Source organism: Cyprinus carpio, chromosome B13, assembly GCF_018340385.1.
Source record: "Cyprinus carpio isolate SPL01 chromosome B13, ASM1834038v1, whole genome shotgun sequence".
Lineage (NCBI taxonomy): Eukaryota > Metazoa > Chordata > Actinopteri > Cypriniformes > Cyprinidae > Cyprinus > Cyprinus carpio.
The window spans coordinates 26,867,549-26,885,260 of NC_056609.1; positions in this window are offsets into that span (position 1 = coordinate 26,867,549).

Genomic DNA, 17,712 nt, shown 5'->3' on the forward strand with positions numbered 1-17,712 from the left:
CTGAAAGTGCACCTTGTATAAAGTTACAGTGTCTCAAACAAAAAGAGTCAACTCTGAATCATTGAAACGAGTTGTTTTTAAAATGAATCCCAAGCCATTTCATGTTGACGTCAACATGAAACATTAGCATATAGACTGCCCACTTATTGGTCTTTTCTCATTGGTCTGAATGAAAATGCAAAATCATTCTTTGCCACTAGGTGCGGCTTTTGGAGCATAAAAATAGCGGTTTCCCCGGTAACACTGTACACAAAGCAGCACTGCGCTCACAAACACTGCTTTATCAGGCATTATTACAGGCATGATGAAATGAAAATGAGACCAGTCGGACCAATCACACAGATTAGCGTCACGCAAAGGAGGGGTTTGGAAAAATGAATCAGTGAGTGAATTATTATAAGTGTAATATTATTATAGTATTATTTTAAATAAAGTATAAAATAAAGATTTTTTTTTCTTGCAAATTAAATGGCAGATTCAGATAATTATTTATATAGGCTTTCTTTTTTATTCATATTTTGAATGAGCTATTTTTATACTTTGTTTTAAAAATTTTTAAATTTTGTTAAAGTTTTAGTAATTTTATATGCTTTTGTATTTTTTTAATGATTACTATTTAGGTTTTCAGTTTTATTATAGAGGGGACATACTATATGCTTTTGTATTTTTTTAATGATTACTATTTAGGTTTTCAGTTTTATTATAGAGGGGACATACACACACACACACATATATACACTGCTTTCTTTTTCTATTGGTTTCTGGAATTGCCAGACTGCTGACACACACACACACACACATATATATATATATAGTCATTCAAAGCTAAATCTCATGGCCCTGACAGAGACCTGGATCAAACCAGAGGACACTGCTACACCTGCAGCACCCTCCAATAATTTCTAATTTTCCCACTCACCCCATTTGACTGGAAGAGGTGGAGGTACTGATCTGATTATCTCTAATGATTGGAAATTTAATCATTTACCATCTTTGGGTATCAACAGCTCCTTTGAATCTCATTCAGTAACTGTTACCTACCCTCTTAAATTCCATTTTGTAGTTGTCTATCGACCCCCAGGAACACTAGGTAACTTTTTGGATGAATTAGATGTGCTGCTCTCAAACTTTCCTGAGGATGTTACTCCCCTAGTTATTCTTCGAGACTTCAATATCCACCTAGATAATACCTATCTGCTGACTTCCACACTCTGCTTGCCTCTTTTGATCTCAACCGAGTGTCAACTACTGCTACTCACAAATCAGGCAACCAACTGGACCTTTTTTACACACGAAACTGCTCCACTGATCATGTACTGGTTACTTCACTGCACACCTCGGATCACTTCCTCCTCACTCTTAACCTCAACATGGTTCCTGACTCAACACATACTTCTTCACATAACCTACGCTCACTCTCACCCTCCCGGCTATCTGCTATGGTTTCATCTTCACTTCCTTCCCCTAAACTAAATCTTTTGATGCTAACAGTGCTACTGATACTTTCTGCTCCACTCTTACATCTTGTTTAGACACTGTTTGCCCCTTGTCTTCCAGGCCAGCTCGTACCACCCCTTCTGCCCCTTGGTTATCTGATGTTATCCGCGAAGATCATTCTAAGCTCAGGGCTGCTGAAAGGGTGTGGCACAAATCCAAAAATACTACTGACCTTAATGTGTATCAGTCACTCCTCTCTTCCTTCTCTGCTAATGTCTCCACTGCTAAAAGGACATACTACCATAACAAAATTAACAATTCGTCTAACTCTTGCATGCTCTTTAAAACATTTTCCTCGCTCCTTTTGTCCTCCTCTTCCCCTCCTGCATCAGCTGACGACTTTTGCCATGTTTTTCATTAATAACATTACACACACACAAACACAATTTTCCACACCACAATATGTCAAGCACGTCTTACCAGCAAACATACACTCATTCACATCCTTCTCTTCACTCTCAGAGGCAGAAGTCTCCAAACTCATCCTTTCTAATCATCCTTCTACTTGTCTGCTTGATCCTATTCCATATCATCTCCTTCAAGCCATTTCTCCTGCAGTTGTACCTGCACTCACTCACATCATTAACATATCCCTCTACACTGATGTTTTTTCCCTCAACATTTAGACAGGCTCGTATAACTCCACTACTTAAGAAACCCACCCTTAACTCATCTCTTTTAGAGAACTACAGACCCGTTTCCCTTCTTCCTTTCCTTGCAAAAACACTTGAACAAGCTGTGTTCAACCAAGTCTCTGCCTTTCTCACACAGAACATCCTCCTTGACAGCAAACAATCTGTTTTCAGAAGTTGACATTCAACCAAGACTGCCTTGCTCTCAGTTGTTGAAGCTCTAAGACTGGCAAGAGCAGAATCCAAATCTTCAATACTTATCTTGCTTGATCTATCCACTGCTTTTGACACGGTTAACCACCAGATCCAACACTATTGGCAAAGGGCATCTCAGGAACCTCACTCCAGTGGTTTGAGTCTTACCTCTCAGATAGGTCCTTCAAAGTATCTTGGAGAGGTGAATTGTCTAAATCGGAACATCTAACTACTGGGGTGCCTCAGGGCTCAGTTCTTGGACCACTTCTCTTCTCTGTCTACATGGCATTATTAGGTTCTTTCATTCAGAAACATGGCTTTTCTTATCACTGCTGTGCTGATGACACTCAACTCTACCTCTCATTCCATCCTGATGATCCGACGGTAGCTGCTCGCATCTCAGCTTGTCTAACAGACATTTCTTGCTGGATGAAGGAACATCACCTTCAACTCAACCTTGCCAAGACAGAACTGCTTGTGGTTCCAGGAAATCCATCGTTTCATCACAATTTCACCATCCAGTTAGGCACATCAACCATAACTTCTTCAAAAACAGCCAGAACCCTTGGAGTTATGATTGATGATCAGCTGACTTTCTCAGACCACACTGCTAAAACTGTCCGGTCCTGCAGATTTGCTTTATTTAACATCAAGAAGATCAGGCCCTTTCTTTTGGAACATGCTGCACAACTCCTTGTTCAAGCTCTTGTTCTGTCCAGGCTGGACTATTGCAATGCTATCTTGGCAGGTCTTCCAACCAGTTCTATCAAACCTTTACAAATAATCCAGAATGCGGCAGCAAGATTAATTTTTAATGAGCCGAAAATAATGCATGTCACACCTCTGTTTATCAATTTGCACTGGCTACCAATAGCTGCTCGCATAAAATTCAAGGCATTGAATTTTGCATTGCCTACAAAACTACCACTGGCTCTGCACCCCTTTACCTAAATTCATTACTTCAGATTTATGTGCCCTCTAGAACCTTGCATTCTGCAAGTGAACGTCACTTGATTGTGTCATCCCAAAGAAACACAAAGTCACTTTTACGGACTTTTAAATTAAATATTCCCTCCTGGTGGAATGACCTGCCCAACTCAATCCGAGCAGCTGAGTCCTTAGCCATCTTCAAGAATCGGCTATAACACATCTCTTCCATCTTTATTTGACCTTCTAACTCTAGCACTCACTATTCTAATTCTATTCTTAAAACATATATACTGTATGCATCTAACTAGCTTTCTAATCTTTTTGCATTCTATTTGTTTTCTTTTCATTTATTATACAAATAACAAAAGCAAAAAAAGACCTCTAACACTAGCTTGCTCTATTCTTTTTCTGTTTTCTTTTTATTTATTATATTATTTAAAAGCCCTTGCTACGTGTACTGCATTAAGCTAACTGAGACTTGTTATAGCACTTGTATATCATTGCTCTTTTGTTGATTTTGATTGCTTCCATTGTCCTCATTTGCAAGTTGCTTTGGATAAAAGCCTCTGCTAAATGACTAAATGTAAATTTATATATAAATAAACTTAATTTAATTTTTTAATAAATAAATAAATATTATTTATTTATTTATTTTTTAAATAAATAAATAAATATATATATATATATATATTTACATTTACATTTAGTCATTTAGCAGACGCTTTTCTCCAAAGCAACTTGCAAATGAGGAAAATGTAAGCAATCAAAATATATATATGTCATGCATCCCACAAGCTGTTAAATGTCACATTCATACACACTATATTATATTATTGATTGGTATCTGATCTTTCATTTTATAAATAAAAATGCAATTACAATTCTCAACCGTTAAATGGCAATTGTAGCCTTACTGAGACATGACTACTGGCAATGCAAGACATGAGAGTTAGATCAGTGTTGTGTTTTGAATTTTGTTTTTACACGAGAGAGCACTAAAGTTTACCTGTCGGAGAGCAGCGGGCAACCAACAAACGATAAAGGACATTCCTACTTGGTCTTGTAGGTATCTGTGTTTTCATTTTGACATGTGTTCATTATTTATTTATATTTGTTATCATATTTAGAAACCGTGACATTTTCTTGAAGGGAGCAGATCGTAGTTGATAGTGATTTGTGACTAGGCCATGGTTCAGCACCCATGTGTTCAGAGGATTAATTACAAAATTTAATAGAGTAAAATTTTTATCATTTGTATGTGTTTAACATTACAAACACAAGCGATTTTAAAACAACCTGCAAGTAGAGGCGAAAGAGCAAACAACAGAACAAACAGTTTTGACAAAGATGAATCCATATTAATTTATACAGTGAACACACTCAGAAGAATTGGAGAAACTGAGGAGGAGTTTCAACATCTGATCCGGGCAGCAATGGTAAAAGATTTAAAAAAAAAGCATTTCCTCACTAAAGCTCTCATCTTTGACAAAGTCCATCATTTATTTTAATTATTAGATTGAATTAATGACTGAACAATGGCTTGTTAGATACAGAGAGAGCATGAGCTAATTGAATAGAATATCTTTGTCACTGTACAAGTACAATAAGATTTATTTTGAAACTTCCAAATTGATAGTAAAGCTTAAGAATACAAATGATTTAAAATGGCAATATAAAATTATCAATTATAAAAAAGTTTGCAGCAGTATTAAAATGCAAATAGCTCAGATGTGCAATGCAGCATTAAAACCTAAACAGTACAAACAGAAAACATAATGTAATAAAGCAGTAGGGGTGAATTTATTATTCCATGTACATTTGAGGTTAATGTGTGTACTGGACTACTTTTTAGTTACAGCAGGCAGCTATCACTGTGTTGCTATGAAGTCAATTTTGGAGGCAGAGACAGATTGTGGGGGGCACTAATAGGGAAAAACTGAAACTGCTGGAATAAAGAGTTTTTAAGGGTTAGTGATGGAAAACTTGCAGGTCAATGGGCATCAGTGTTTAAGGCTGGTCAACACTTGTACACGGACGCATTTAATAATACCTGTCTGACATTGGCATGTGTTATTCAGGTGTCAAAGTTGTGCAGAATTGAAGGAAGAAACCTCAAAGACAGTGCCAGACAAATGCTGGACAGGTAAAGCCTGCAAAACGTGCAACATTAATCAAACATTGTGGAGTCAATACTCAATAAGTTACAAAGCAAATCAGAAATTTAAAAATAGAATTCCTTTACTGGTCATTTTGAAATGTCAAACTTATATATATCTCGTTCTTGTTCTTAATTGGCATCCAAGCAAAAGAGAATGACTCCCTGTCACAATTAGTGTAATTAAAGTAAAAAATTATGTCATAAAGCTTCTCTTGTACTTTTTTTTTTTTTGGCAGATGCTGTGATAACCAACTTCCTGGCAGCAACAGAGTTGGACTTGAGGGATGCCGCTGGGAAGCATTTTAAACAAGAAATAAAACCAATAATTAATAATTTCATTTGTTCACTGTTGGTTGTTTTATATGTTAAAATAAGTAAACCAACAAAAGGATTATTCTTTTTTTTTATGTTGTCATTTTCACTGTTTACTTTAAGTGTGATAACATGCTCTTGATTGGTATTAGATTTTTTATTTAAAAAATATATATATATTTTTCATTTTTATATTTTTATTCTCTTAAGTTGTTAAAAATATCCAGATTTTTTTTATCATAATTATATTTAGATTTAAGTGTATTGTATTTATAAAATTGTATTTTGTCATTAATTCTGTTGTATTTTTATCATTTTGTATAGTCTTAAGTTGTCCAAGTTGTTAATTTTTTTTATTTTATGTTTAAGCCTAGTCCCATATTCACCGTCTATCAGATGTATATATGTAGTTGTTTAATAACGGTCTAATTGATGACTAGTTTACTCTTCATCTAGGATTAGACTTCTATTAAATGTTTACTGATAGCCCAAATTTAGCCTTGTTTAAGCCTAGACGTCTGGGCTGTGTTTAGATGGCTAATAGACGTCTTTTAAATGCATAATTGCTCCCTGGGTACAGTTTATGGAACTAATCGCAAAATTTCACTATAGCCCCCCTAAAAATGGCCTAGCGACGCCCATGCCCTGGATCAGACACTTAAATTAAACTGAATTAATTACAGCATTCGAGAAGCTATAGTTTCTAAAAAAAAGAAATGCTGGGTTAAATACAACCTAGCGCTGGGCAAAATCTGGACAAACCCAGCAACTGGGTTGTTTTCAACCAACAGATGGGTTAAGTGTTTAACCCAACCACTGGGTCAAAACAACCCAGTCACTGGGTTTGTCCATATTTTACCCAGCATTTTTTCGAGTGTAGAAAACAAAACAACAGTGGAAACAAAAAGGTAGAGTTAATTTCTTAGAAAGAGGGGTAGTAGTTGTCTTTCATGGTGGTGTTGAATGTGAATGTTTATCATTACCACCACTAATATTTTTATGTTTTACTGTTACAAATGACATTCCACTGTGATTTTGAAACACAAAGTAAAAGCTTCCTCACTCTTATCACTAAACATTGTTTTATGTTTTATGAAGCTCGTAGCGAACAGTCATTTTCGAAATTATTAAGAAATGACACAATTTGTTATAACCCTTGTCTACTTACATAGGCCTATAGAGAGAATTTAAGTGTTTAAAACATACGTGCACAGTTGAATGATAAATTTTTCTTTTAATTTTAATTAATTTTATGTTATAGTTATATATATATATATATATATATATATATATATATGCTGTTTTATGATCTGCTTCTCCCATTTGCTTTTTGCATTTTTACATTGATTTTCACTCTATAAAGGGTAATACAATCATATATACTGATACATTTAACATTCTCTTCAGTGGTATGAGATGACTCGTTTGATTTGGAATTTCGCATATTGCGAATCTTTCGATTCAGATTCGAATCGGATCGCGAATCATTTGATTTGGATCAGAACTTCGCGTATTGCAAATCTTTTGATTCAGAGCGAAACCTCCAAACTTTCGAGGACCGATCTGAAATGATGGTTCGCGAATCATTATTCAGATCGGGACAGAGGGTGGATAGATCGGATCTTCGGAGTGGGTTTATGAATCTTTTTAATTCAGATCGGAACTTCGAACTTCGAACATCTAAAACAGAAAGAAAAGTTCCTTACAAAATCTTCTTCATCATCTGTTTAAACATGCGACAGATACATTGGATATGTATTTCACTTTAGTTCACCTGTTTGCACAGTAGGCTACTTTCTTGGTATCAACCATGATGGATAAATCAGACAGTGATGACGTGGTATTGTTGGTAGCTGGAAGGATGCTATTGGGGACACTGGAAATAAAAATCGAAAGATGTTTTGCTTGAAACATTTCAAAAGGAAAATGAAGAAACACAATATTTCCTAAAAAGTTGTTAGCATGGCACACAACACCCACCTCAAACCAAAACAGTGAAATACCTTCACCCTTATGTTCACTTTATTCTGATATTGAAGTTAAACTAAAACTTTAATCTTAACCCTCGGTGTATATTTAAAATTAATATTCTGTCCAACATAATGGCACATAATAGGCCAATCAATTATTATAAGGTAATTAAGTCATTATAGATGTATTGCTGTGGCAGGTTTGAATATAAATAACATTTAACATATTATATCCTTTTAGCATTCAAATCTCCTCTCTAGACGGCAGAAAAGTTTCCAGGTGACACGAATGTGATTGAAGAGAGGATTCAAGCGCCCACTAGAGGAGAAACAGCGTTGTACGTTTGCGCTGCAATGCTTCCATCTAGTGCATGAAGAGGGAAGTGTTAGAACAGCAATTAAACAATGGGAACACATCTATTCGTTTATGTAGGCTACAAGTATTCTCATTATTTAACAACCTCAACAACTATTAAAATAGCAATCCACAAAATGTATGTGGATAAATATCAGGACGCCTATAACTGTCTAAGTGGCATAAACCAGAACCAGAAATATTAAGCTAATCACACCAAACCTCTGAATTAAAACCAGAGAAAGCAAATAGTTTAAATAAATAACTAGGCTACACTCTTAAAATAGTAGTGGTGGCAGATTTATTATTTTATTTAGTATTATACAATTTAAGGACACAGGTGAAACAAAACATTCGGCACAAAATAGTTATTATTATTACTAAATATCTGAGAATAAATGGCAGCGATCACGAGTTTAGGGGTTTGCAGCAGCATGTGTGTATGGAGAGGTAGTCCAAACACTCATTACATGCTTTCATGCAGCTGGGTAAATATTGACGCTGGTTACTTGCCTACATAGAGGCTCTCAGCTTATTTGAGAGAGAAAGACCCCCTGGATGCTGCAGACTGAAGCAATTTAAAAGCTGTTGTCATATATATTAGATACATTTTAAATGCTTTTTCAAAAATGCAAAAAAAAAAAAAAAAAAAAAAAAAAAAAAAAAAACATCGGTAGAAAATATATTTACTTTTGAAACATATTGTACCACACACACACACACACACACACACACACACTCACACACACACACACACTCACACACATATGTGTGTGTGTCTATCATTTTTGTTTTGTTTTAAAATATATTTAAAAATATAGGCTATATTTGCTTTTAAAAATTTATTTATTTTCATTTATTTTATTTTCATTTATTTTATTTTATTTTATTTATTTATTTTTGGTGCATGACAATATATTGCTCGTAGTTTACATTAACCAATGCATTAACTCAGTGGTTCCCAACCCTGGTCCTTGAGGCACCCCAACACTGCACATTTTGCATCTCTCCTTTCTCTGACACACCAATTCCAGGTCTTGGAGTCTCTACTAATGAGCTGATGACCTGAATCAGGTGTGTTTGATTAAGGAGACATGCAAAACGTGAAGTGCTGGTGTGCCTCCAGGACCAGGGCTGGGAACCACTGCATTAACTAATATTAACAAATAAGACATAAAGTGTTACCGGAAATACAAATAGCACAGGGCTTCACTAGTTTAGATGATTCCAGGTAAAGAGCTCACTTTTATTGAAACAGGCAGCTTTCCATTCCTGAAAATAAACTGATTTTAGGGCATCTTGAGCTCAATAAAAGAGCAAATGTCTCCTCCTGCCAAGAAATATCCAGAGTTGAGTGGTTGCATGACTTGTAATACAAAGCTTACCGTTTTAAACCCTGGGCTGGGGCCTGCATTTACTCACGCGGGACAGGGAAACGCCCGCTGCCCGGTTGTTGCTCTTGGACGTGTTGAGGGCAGGAACGTTTCTCCAGCTCTGTAAACCCATATGCTCTAATGACTTCCAGCAACTTTATCTGTGCGAGATCTTCCGTGAAGCGGGAAAGCACTGGGGGTCGGATATCTTCGCTCTATCCCAGTTTATGGCACTTTTACAGAGCAAGAGTTATATGTGAATGCGAAGACATTTGCAAAATGATACTTTTCCCTCACAAACAGTCAGTCAGTATGGATGGAAACACACTTGTAGAGTTCTGAAAGCACTCTTGTCTAAAGAGCACAGGTGCAGCAATAAAGAAGAGAGAGAGGAAGACGGAGTCGGGAACGATGCTGTCATTTCCAATTGAACTTGATCTGTTCAAAAGATGCATTGACATTCAGTTCAGAATTTAAAGATGAACTGTTCTCTGTTTCGTGTCATGATTAACCACACATTTTATTCAGTGAAATACAAGAGAAACATTGTATTTAAGAAGTCCTTTAAAAAACACCAAAAGCGGTCCATACGACTCGTGCGCTATATTCCAAATGTTCCCTGAGTTTTTGAATCTCATTTATATGTTCAATCACATCAAAAATGTCTAATTAAAACCTAAAGGCTTACTTTGTAATTGAAATTAAGCATGAATGACCTTTGAAACTTCTATTGTGCTTCTTTGCTCTTTTCCAGCTTAACGGTACAAACTCCACTTTCTAGAAAAGAACAGCATTATATTTGCATGTACAAATGCTGAAGTATCACACATTGCCCTGCAATCTTTTCGTTTGAAACTTTGTAGAGTGTGATTTAGCCTACATAGGCTAAATAATTTTAAGTCATAGACTGTTGGACTTCTGATTGTGTTGATTGAAATATGAGGAATAATTTTCAATGTTACAATGTTAGGCCTTAATAAAAGAATGTATAATAATAAAGTTTTGCATTCAATTATTTATCAGACGCTTTTATCCATAGCGAAATGAGGAATTCTGCAAGCAAAATCATAGTTTTGAATAATGTTAATCATCTAGTAATTTACAGAGCATCTCTCCATCTTCATTTTCTGTTTTCATTGCATTGACTTGAGCAAATACTCAATGCTAATTTAAACACAGACATATCCAAATGCCAAATGATACATTGCTGTGCAATTAGAGAAACATTTTTCAGATAATAAATGCTCGGTAATAAATCTTTCAAATTATATGCCAAGACTAATGAATAATTCAGCAGTAAAAACACTACAGTAATTCACTCATTAAAACACAATGTTCTGTGTTCTCTGACATTAGTAACGCTAGGAGTCGCCAATGTCACAGAGATCAATTGCATTAACACTTTAAACTGTGTGTGGCCTTATGACAGCTGATACATGCACATGAAGCCAAGTATTACAAAAACATCGGAATGTGTTTTAAAAAGGAATTATAATGTATTTTGTGCAGTTATTGTGTAATATACCTCAGTTTAAAATAATATGAATATTATAATAATATAATGTTTTCATAGAATTTGGAAAAAATCATAGGCTATAAACCTGATGGCTGATGCTTTAATGTAGCAAGTATCATTTTGGGATCTATTTTGCAAAAAGAATGCCAAAAATCGTAATGCAATCATTTATTATTATTATTATTTATTTAGGTAGCTAGTCTTTTACTTTTTAAAGATTTTATGATAAAATGTAATTTTTTTTTTCACCATATTATCATAGTTTAGTGCTCTGAACACATATCCAACTGAATTCAAGAAACATCAGCCGTAGGTAAAGCATACTAGACCCTTGATCTTCCCTCAGCATCTCTGTCTGTGTCTCTCTTTGAGGTTTAAGGGCTTTAGTCTAATAGCTCCATTAGCTATAGCCAGTGGCATTAAGTAGCATAACAGCACTGACTGCTTTAACCATCAATAACACACATGCTTTACTCACAGTGCTTTCTTTCTTTCTTTCTTTCTTTCTTTCTTTCTTTCTTTCTTTCTTTCTTTCTTTCTTATCAGAAAAAAAATCATAAAAAGCTAAATTCTGACTGTTTTTAGTGCAAAAATTGCCTCTACTAACATTACAATTGCACCCCAAAGATAAAATTATAAGATGTGGTCGCCCTCCAAAAATCAAGCTACTCACTGATACACACATGCTTTCGGTTCAGTAAAAGATCCATCTGTGGTGAACAACAGTAACACACCATTTAACAACTCGCGCTTTGTTTTATCCATTGTTTGCTTCTTCTGTCCAATCTTCCCTTTTGAAAATGAAAGCTTCTGTGGCTGTTATCCATTTTCTCCGTCTGGAGCACAAAACACAGTTTAGATTCGTTCAAATGTGACAAATCAACCTTTGTCTCATTTTGTTAGGCATCCTGAATGCATTTTGAGCCACAATGCATTATGGGATCACATTTACCATAAAGGATAGGCCTATATGTGATGCTGCCTTAAAATTTGACACCAAAACTCATCTATTGTGCTTATAAAGCTTTAAAATCCTGTATTACGTCGGCAGCTGACTAGATTCTAGTGAGCTGGTATCTTCATGAAAAAGATCTGTTTTATAACACAGAAAACACAGAGAACATATGTAAGCAGTACAAAGAGACTTAACTTTTATTCAAAAATACTGCCTTTTTATTCGTGACCAATGTCTGTTTTTAGAGCGTTTCATTCAAGTCCAAAATTTCACTTAGTTTTCAGTGCAGCTCAAAAGCAGTTTGGCTAATGAGGCCTGATATGAAACAACAGACTACGTTGTGGGCCATTACAGCACGCACACGCGCACTGCAAATGAGACGAGATGCCAGGAAGACTTTCCTGTAGGAGAGTGTCGGATGAAAGCAAAGTTCTGTGGAGGATCTGCAGCAGAGACGATCAAAGAATAGACATAGACACACACACACGCGCGCATGCGGTGGGTTTGGTGAGGTAATCTGGAGCATTAACACGTTTGAAACGTTCCCTGTGATCCACCTCCGCTCTGTCATCTCTGAGGAAAACCCCCTCATCAACATGACTCTTTCTTTCCAGGCGTTTTGGTGATTTTGAGATTTTTTTTTAGTTTTGTTTCTTGTGTTTTTATCTGTGTTTTTTTTTATTAATTTTGTTTCATTGTGAATTATTGAGGTATTGTGGAGATATTGATATGTTTTGGCTTTGTTGGAGCAGATGTGAAGGTGTTCGATTTCTGAGAATGTTAAACATTTATATACATGGACACACACTGCAGTCTAATCCTGTAGGAAATAAAATGACAAATGATGTCTTTTAAATCTTGCACTCATTTTCCCTCGACAATAGGAATGAATGGGGATCAGTGGGAACAAAGACCCCATTAACTTCAGAAGATATCAGAGCTATGTCTCAAACTATGCTCAGTCTACAATCCAAGTTAGAGATTACAATTTGTACACATAACTTACCAAATATTTGCAAAAACAAATCTCAAGTTATGCTACACACATTCATTTTATAACTCAATTATTCCAATTGCATCAATTTGTATTTCTCCAAATGAATAGTGTTGCAGTGATGATGTGTTTTTGTATGACTCTGGTTCCCTTGACATAAACCAAATGGTATTTTCCCCTGGCTTTTGTATTATTGCAGAAAATACTGATGTGTGTTATGTAGCTAATGGAATAAAATATGAAAATGTCTTGTGTTAACCACTGAACCTATTTCAGACATTTAACCAAAAACCCATAAAACAACAACAAAATGTTAAATTGAGGACGATGGGACTGGAACTGCTAATGCTGAATAATTTTCAGGTTTTGACCTACAAAAATACCTCACTTTGCAGCACATCTTTTTCTTCATGACATTTTGAACCATTTATTCAATCAATTCATTTGAAACGTCCATTTTATTCAGCAACGAAGTGAGTGACCATCTTTACGAGTGAGTCACGATGATCATTCACTTAATCGATTAGTCATTGAATCATTCATTCATCCGATTCATTCAAAAACGTGAATCCATTCAGAAACTAAACACTGCTAGGTTATACTTTGCCATTTTTTCGATATTTTTGTTGGAGGAAGAAAAACAGACCAAAACAACTGGGGATATTATGTCTAAAATGTAAGGTACTCATGATTAATTCCTTGTTTATTTTTTTAACTATTGTAGGCTAAAAGCAATATTACACTCGCAATCGTGTTTTTTTGTGTGTGGGTTTTTAATTTTTTTTTTTATTATTATATTTAACTACCACCGAATAACACAAGTCTTGCTTGTATTTAATTGCTTAATTATCAACTAGCCCTGCTTCAAATATAATTTTAGTGTATTTTTCCATGAGTGTCAAAACAAATGTGCTCCGAATTACCTTCCAGCCCCTGAGTCACGAGTCCTAGAACAGAAGAGTGAAGAGTGAAGATCAGACCCTCAGCGGACCAGAGTGGATCATCACCAGACTGTATGTCATTGCTGACCTATTTTAATGTTATAATTACCATAATTGCTCTCTCTCTCTGACAAATACACATGCATTCACACACAGTCTGCTGTGCTCACTGTAACTCTACACCAGTTCAAAGACAGCCTGAGGAACATGATTAAAGATGCTGCTTTATTCCACACAGATTGAAGTGAAATTGCAATGCAACTTTCTGAATACAAATTCGCTTAATGTACATGAAGTCAAAAATCTCTCTGTCTGTCTGTCTGTCTATTATTCTTTCATTTTTTAAATTCATTATTTTAGCTATATTTCTATCTATGGTTTTATTGTTAGATCTATGTGTCTAAATTTGCTGCTTTTAGAAGGAAACAAATGAAATGTCAGGCCATTTCCCAGATCTTCATGATGAGGGCTGTTCCCGTGGACTGTGTCTACAGGGAGATGGGCTGATGGGGGAACGAGGGGGTGTGAGAGGGTTTAATCCCCCCACCTCTGTTTCTCCCAAAATCAGTTAATGAGCCAAGATGCCTTATAAGATACGATCTCAAGCCCTGCGTGCACCTCCTCCTGATTTCCCGGGTTCTGCAGGAAACAATATCTATTCTTGTTGGAGTTTGATCGCATGTCATTTTCATGTGAGAAAACCAGCAACCTGCATCAGTTCTCATGATGCATTATGGGAATGGGGCCTCTTTTTTTGCTTTTAGCCTTGAAGGTGGACATTAATATTTGTATGATTGCTACACAAGCAGATGAATGAAAAGCAGATAGAAATGATAATATATACATAATATTTACTTCTTGAACGATTGAAGGCTACCTATAAAAGCAATATCACACTCACTTTTTCTTCAAATAATGATTAACTACCACTGAATCAAACAACTCTTGCTGGTATGATATTGCTTAATTATTAACTAGGCCTACTTCAATTATATTTTCAGTGTATTTTTCCATGAGTGTCAAAACAAATGGAGCATACTATGGAGCATTATGGACTATTATTGAATTCCTCTTATTTTTTTATGCGTTTTATGTTTTTTTGAGGTAAAATAGTGAGGTATATTGTTTTATCTTTATATTTATAATGTAAAACAAAATAAACATATTATTTATTTATAATAAATAAGTTAGCCTATATAATAAATAAATCATTCTTTATAAAAAATAAACACAAATACGTCAATAGTTGACAAACAGTATTAATTTAGAGCTACAAAATTAGTTTAATCTCGGAAGAATTGATGTTTGAATGATTAAAGATTGATTGTATTCTTGAGGCTTTTGATCAGAGACTTATCTGGTATCTGGCTAAATCTGAGCACAGCATAGACATTATGTAATATTATATAAAATATATATGATTACAAAGAGAAAAATCTGACAAGCAGGAGACTAAAGCAAAGTCTCTGTTTGGTTGATGTTTGTGCTGTTGGGTTTTGATGATATGTTAATGATTTTACTTCCCCCCATTACTTAAATTGAGAAGAAGTCATCTTTGGTCTCTGTCCCCTCCTGTGTGGGAATGTGATAATAATCGTCAGTTTTTGGTCCCTGTGGTCTCTGTTTCACGGTCTCTGTGTGGGAATCGTGATTTTGGATACAGTTTCTCTTTCCCATCCCAGTCTGTTTTTCTCCGGTCCAGTTAAAAAATAGTCTCGCGCTCACGGGCTCCCGAAGCAAACCGGTTTCAGCCCGCTTGTTCCCTCTTCTCACGGAGGCTGGGAAGAGAGAGGTCAGTAGAGTTGTAATGGGTTTCGTATGGATGCAGGTACCAGAGGGCTCCCTCATGACCCAGGAAGTGGTTTCCATGAGAAACCAAAGTTGCTTTTGACAGTCCCTTATTTTTCCAAAATATATCAGTTCTTGTTTGTCTTTATATGACTTTTTCTTTTATGTGTTTTAAACCAAGTGAAGCTGACTTCCCACAGCCACAGTTAATAAAGATAAAGTTGTTGGTCAAAATACATATATTCAGCCCTGTTGACGTTGGTAATGTTGTTTTTTCTTTTATTGTTTTTGAGGGAAGTCTCTAATGCTCAATAAAGCTGAATTTATTTGATCTAAATCACTGTAAAAAAAAAAAAAAAAAAACAGTAATATTGTGACATCTGACATTATTTTTAAGATTTTTTTTTAAGGGGTCATCGGATGCTACATGCACTTTTACAAGTTGTTTGAACTGAAATTTGTGTTGGCAGTGTGTGTACACAACCACCCAGTAATGATAAAAATCCACACAGTGTTTTTTTTTTTTAATCTCGTTAAATCATTTCCCCTTTCTCACATCGAGCCGATCTCAGATGGCAGACCCCTCCCACAATAATTTGATTGACAGTGACGTTTCAGCACAGACTGGACTGGCGTCTTACCTTAGACCCGCCCTGAGTGACTGTCATCAGTCCACCATTGTTTCACCGCCGGAGCAGATGTAGACAGATGTAAGCGATTGAGGTGTTTTGTTATTGGATGTAATAATGAACATAGCAGTCGTCATTTACTCCCAACATCTGAGCAGCTGAAGACTCAGTGGATTATGTTTGTTTTTGAAGGGAATGCGCCCCTGATCTACATAAATGTTTCTATGTTCGCGCGAATCATTCGTGATCCAGCTTCACCAACAGAAGAAGTGAGTATAAGGTTTCTTAATGAATCTCTGCAAACCACCTTTCCTAATAATGGTTTAATTAGCATGTTTCACGATGAATGCGGCTAAAGTAAACAGTCCCTCAGAGAGTGGCTTGGAAGAGAGGGGCGGGGTCAGCAGAGCTCATTAACATTTAAAGGAAAATGCTACAAAACAGCTTACTCTGTAAAGAGCTGTTTTTGACAGGGTAAAAATGTGTTTTTTACACTACCATTGAGAAATTTTAACTAAACTATGTTACTGACTTTTCATTAAGAACCTAAAGAATCATATCAACTTGTGGACAATGGGCATTCGATGACCTCTTTAAGGATTCTTTGATTAATAGAAAGATCAAAAGAACAGCATTTATTTGAAACAGTAGATGTCTTTACTGCAATAACATCTTAATATTTTATTAAGAGTTCATAATCATGTTAAATTTCGTTATACTTCAGATGTTTCTCAGAGCAATCCTGTGGCTTTCTCTGGTGTGTAGCTCTGACCTCTGACTAGGCCTCATTTCACTTCTTAAAAAGACCTTTGGGAGATTATACAGAAAAAGAAGGAAAGATACTCTGAGGTAAAAGACTTGCAAAAGATGGGAGATTTCCCGATAACCTCATGTTTTTAAAGTTTGTGGTAGAAAGAGTAAAACTTTCCCGCATCGCGGCCAGTGTATCAGCATTTCCCTTGAGCTTTAGTTAATTAAAAGCTTGACGTTTATCTGCGCTCTGTGGGAGAGTGACTGTAACACTGGGTTCAATAGGAAAATGGAAGTTGTGCTTATATTTGTAGTGCTTATTTGAAACCAAAACATAAGACTCCAAAAACACCAACCACTTACTGATGCTACATTCATTACGGACAAGACCTGTCAAATGACAATGAGATAAATAGATAGATAGATAGATAGATAGATAGATAGATAGATAGATAGATAGATAGATAGATAGATAGATAGATAAGTTTGTGCAATAACAGCATGTTTCCCTACAATGCCAAAAACAAGACAGTAGCGTTCTTATATTATGTTGAAATGCAGCACACGTCCATCAGCCGCGTCATATTCACTTAACACAACTCATTAGGTGAATTTACTGTTTATATTTACATCCCGCAGAGGGTGATGCAAGTGACCGCATGCAATTTAGTCTTTTCCAATAATTACCTGTTCTGACAGTAATGTCTGCTGACTGCA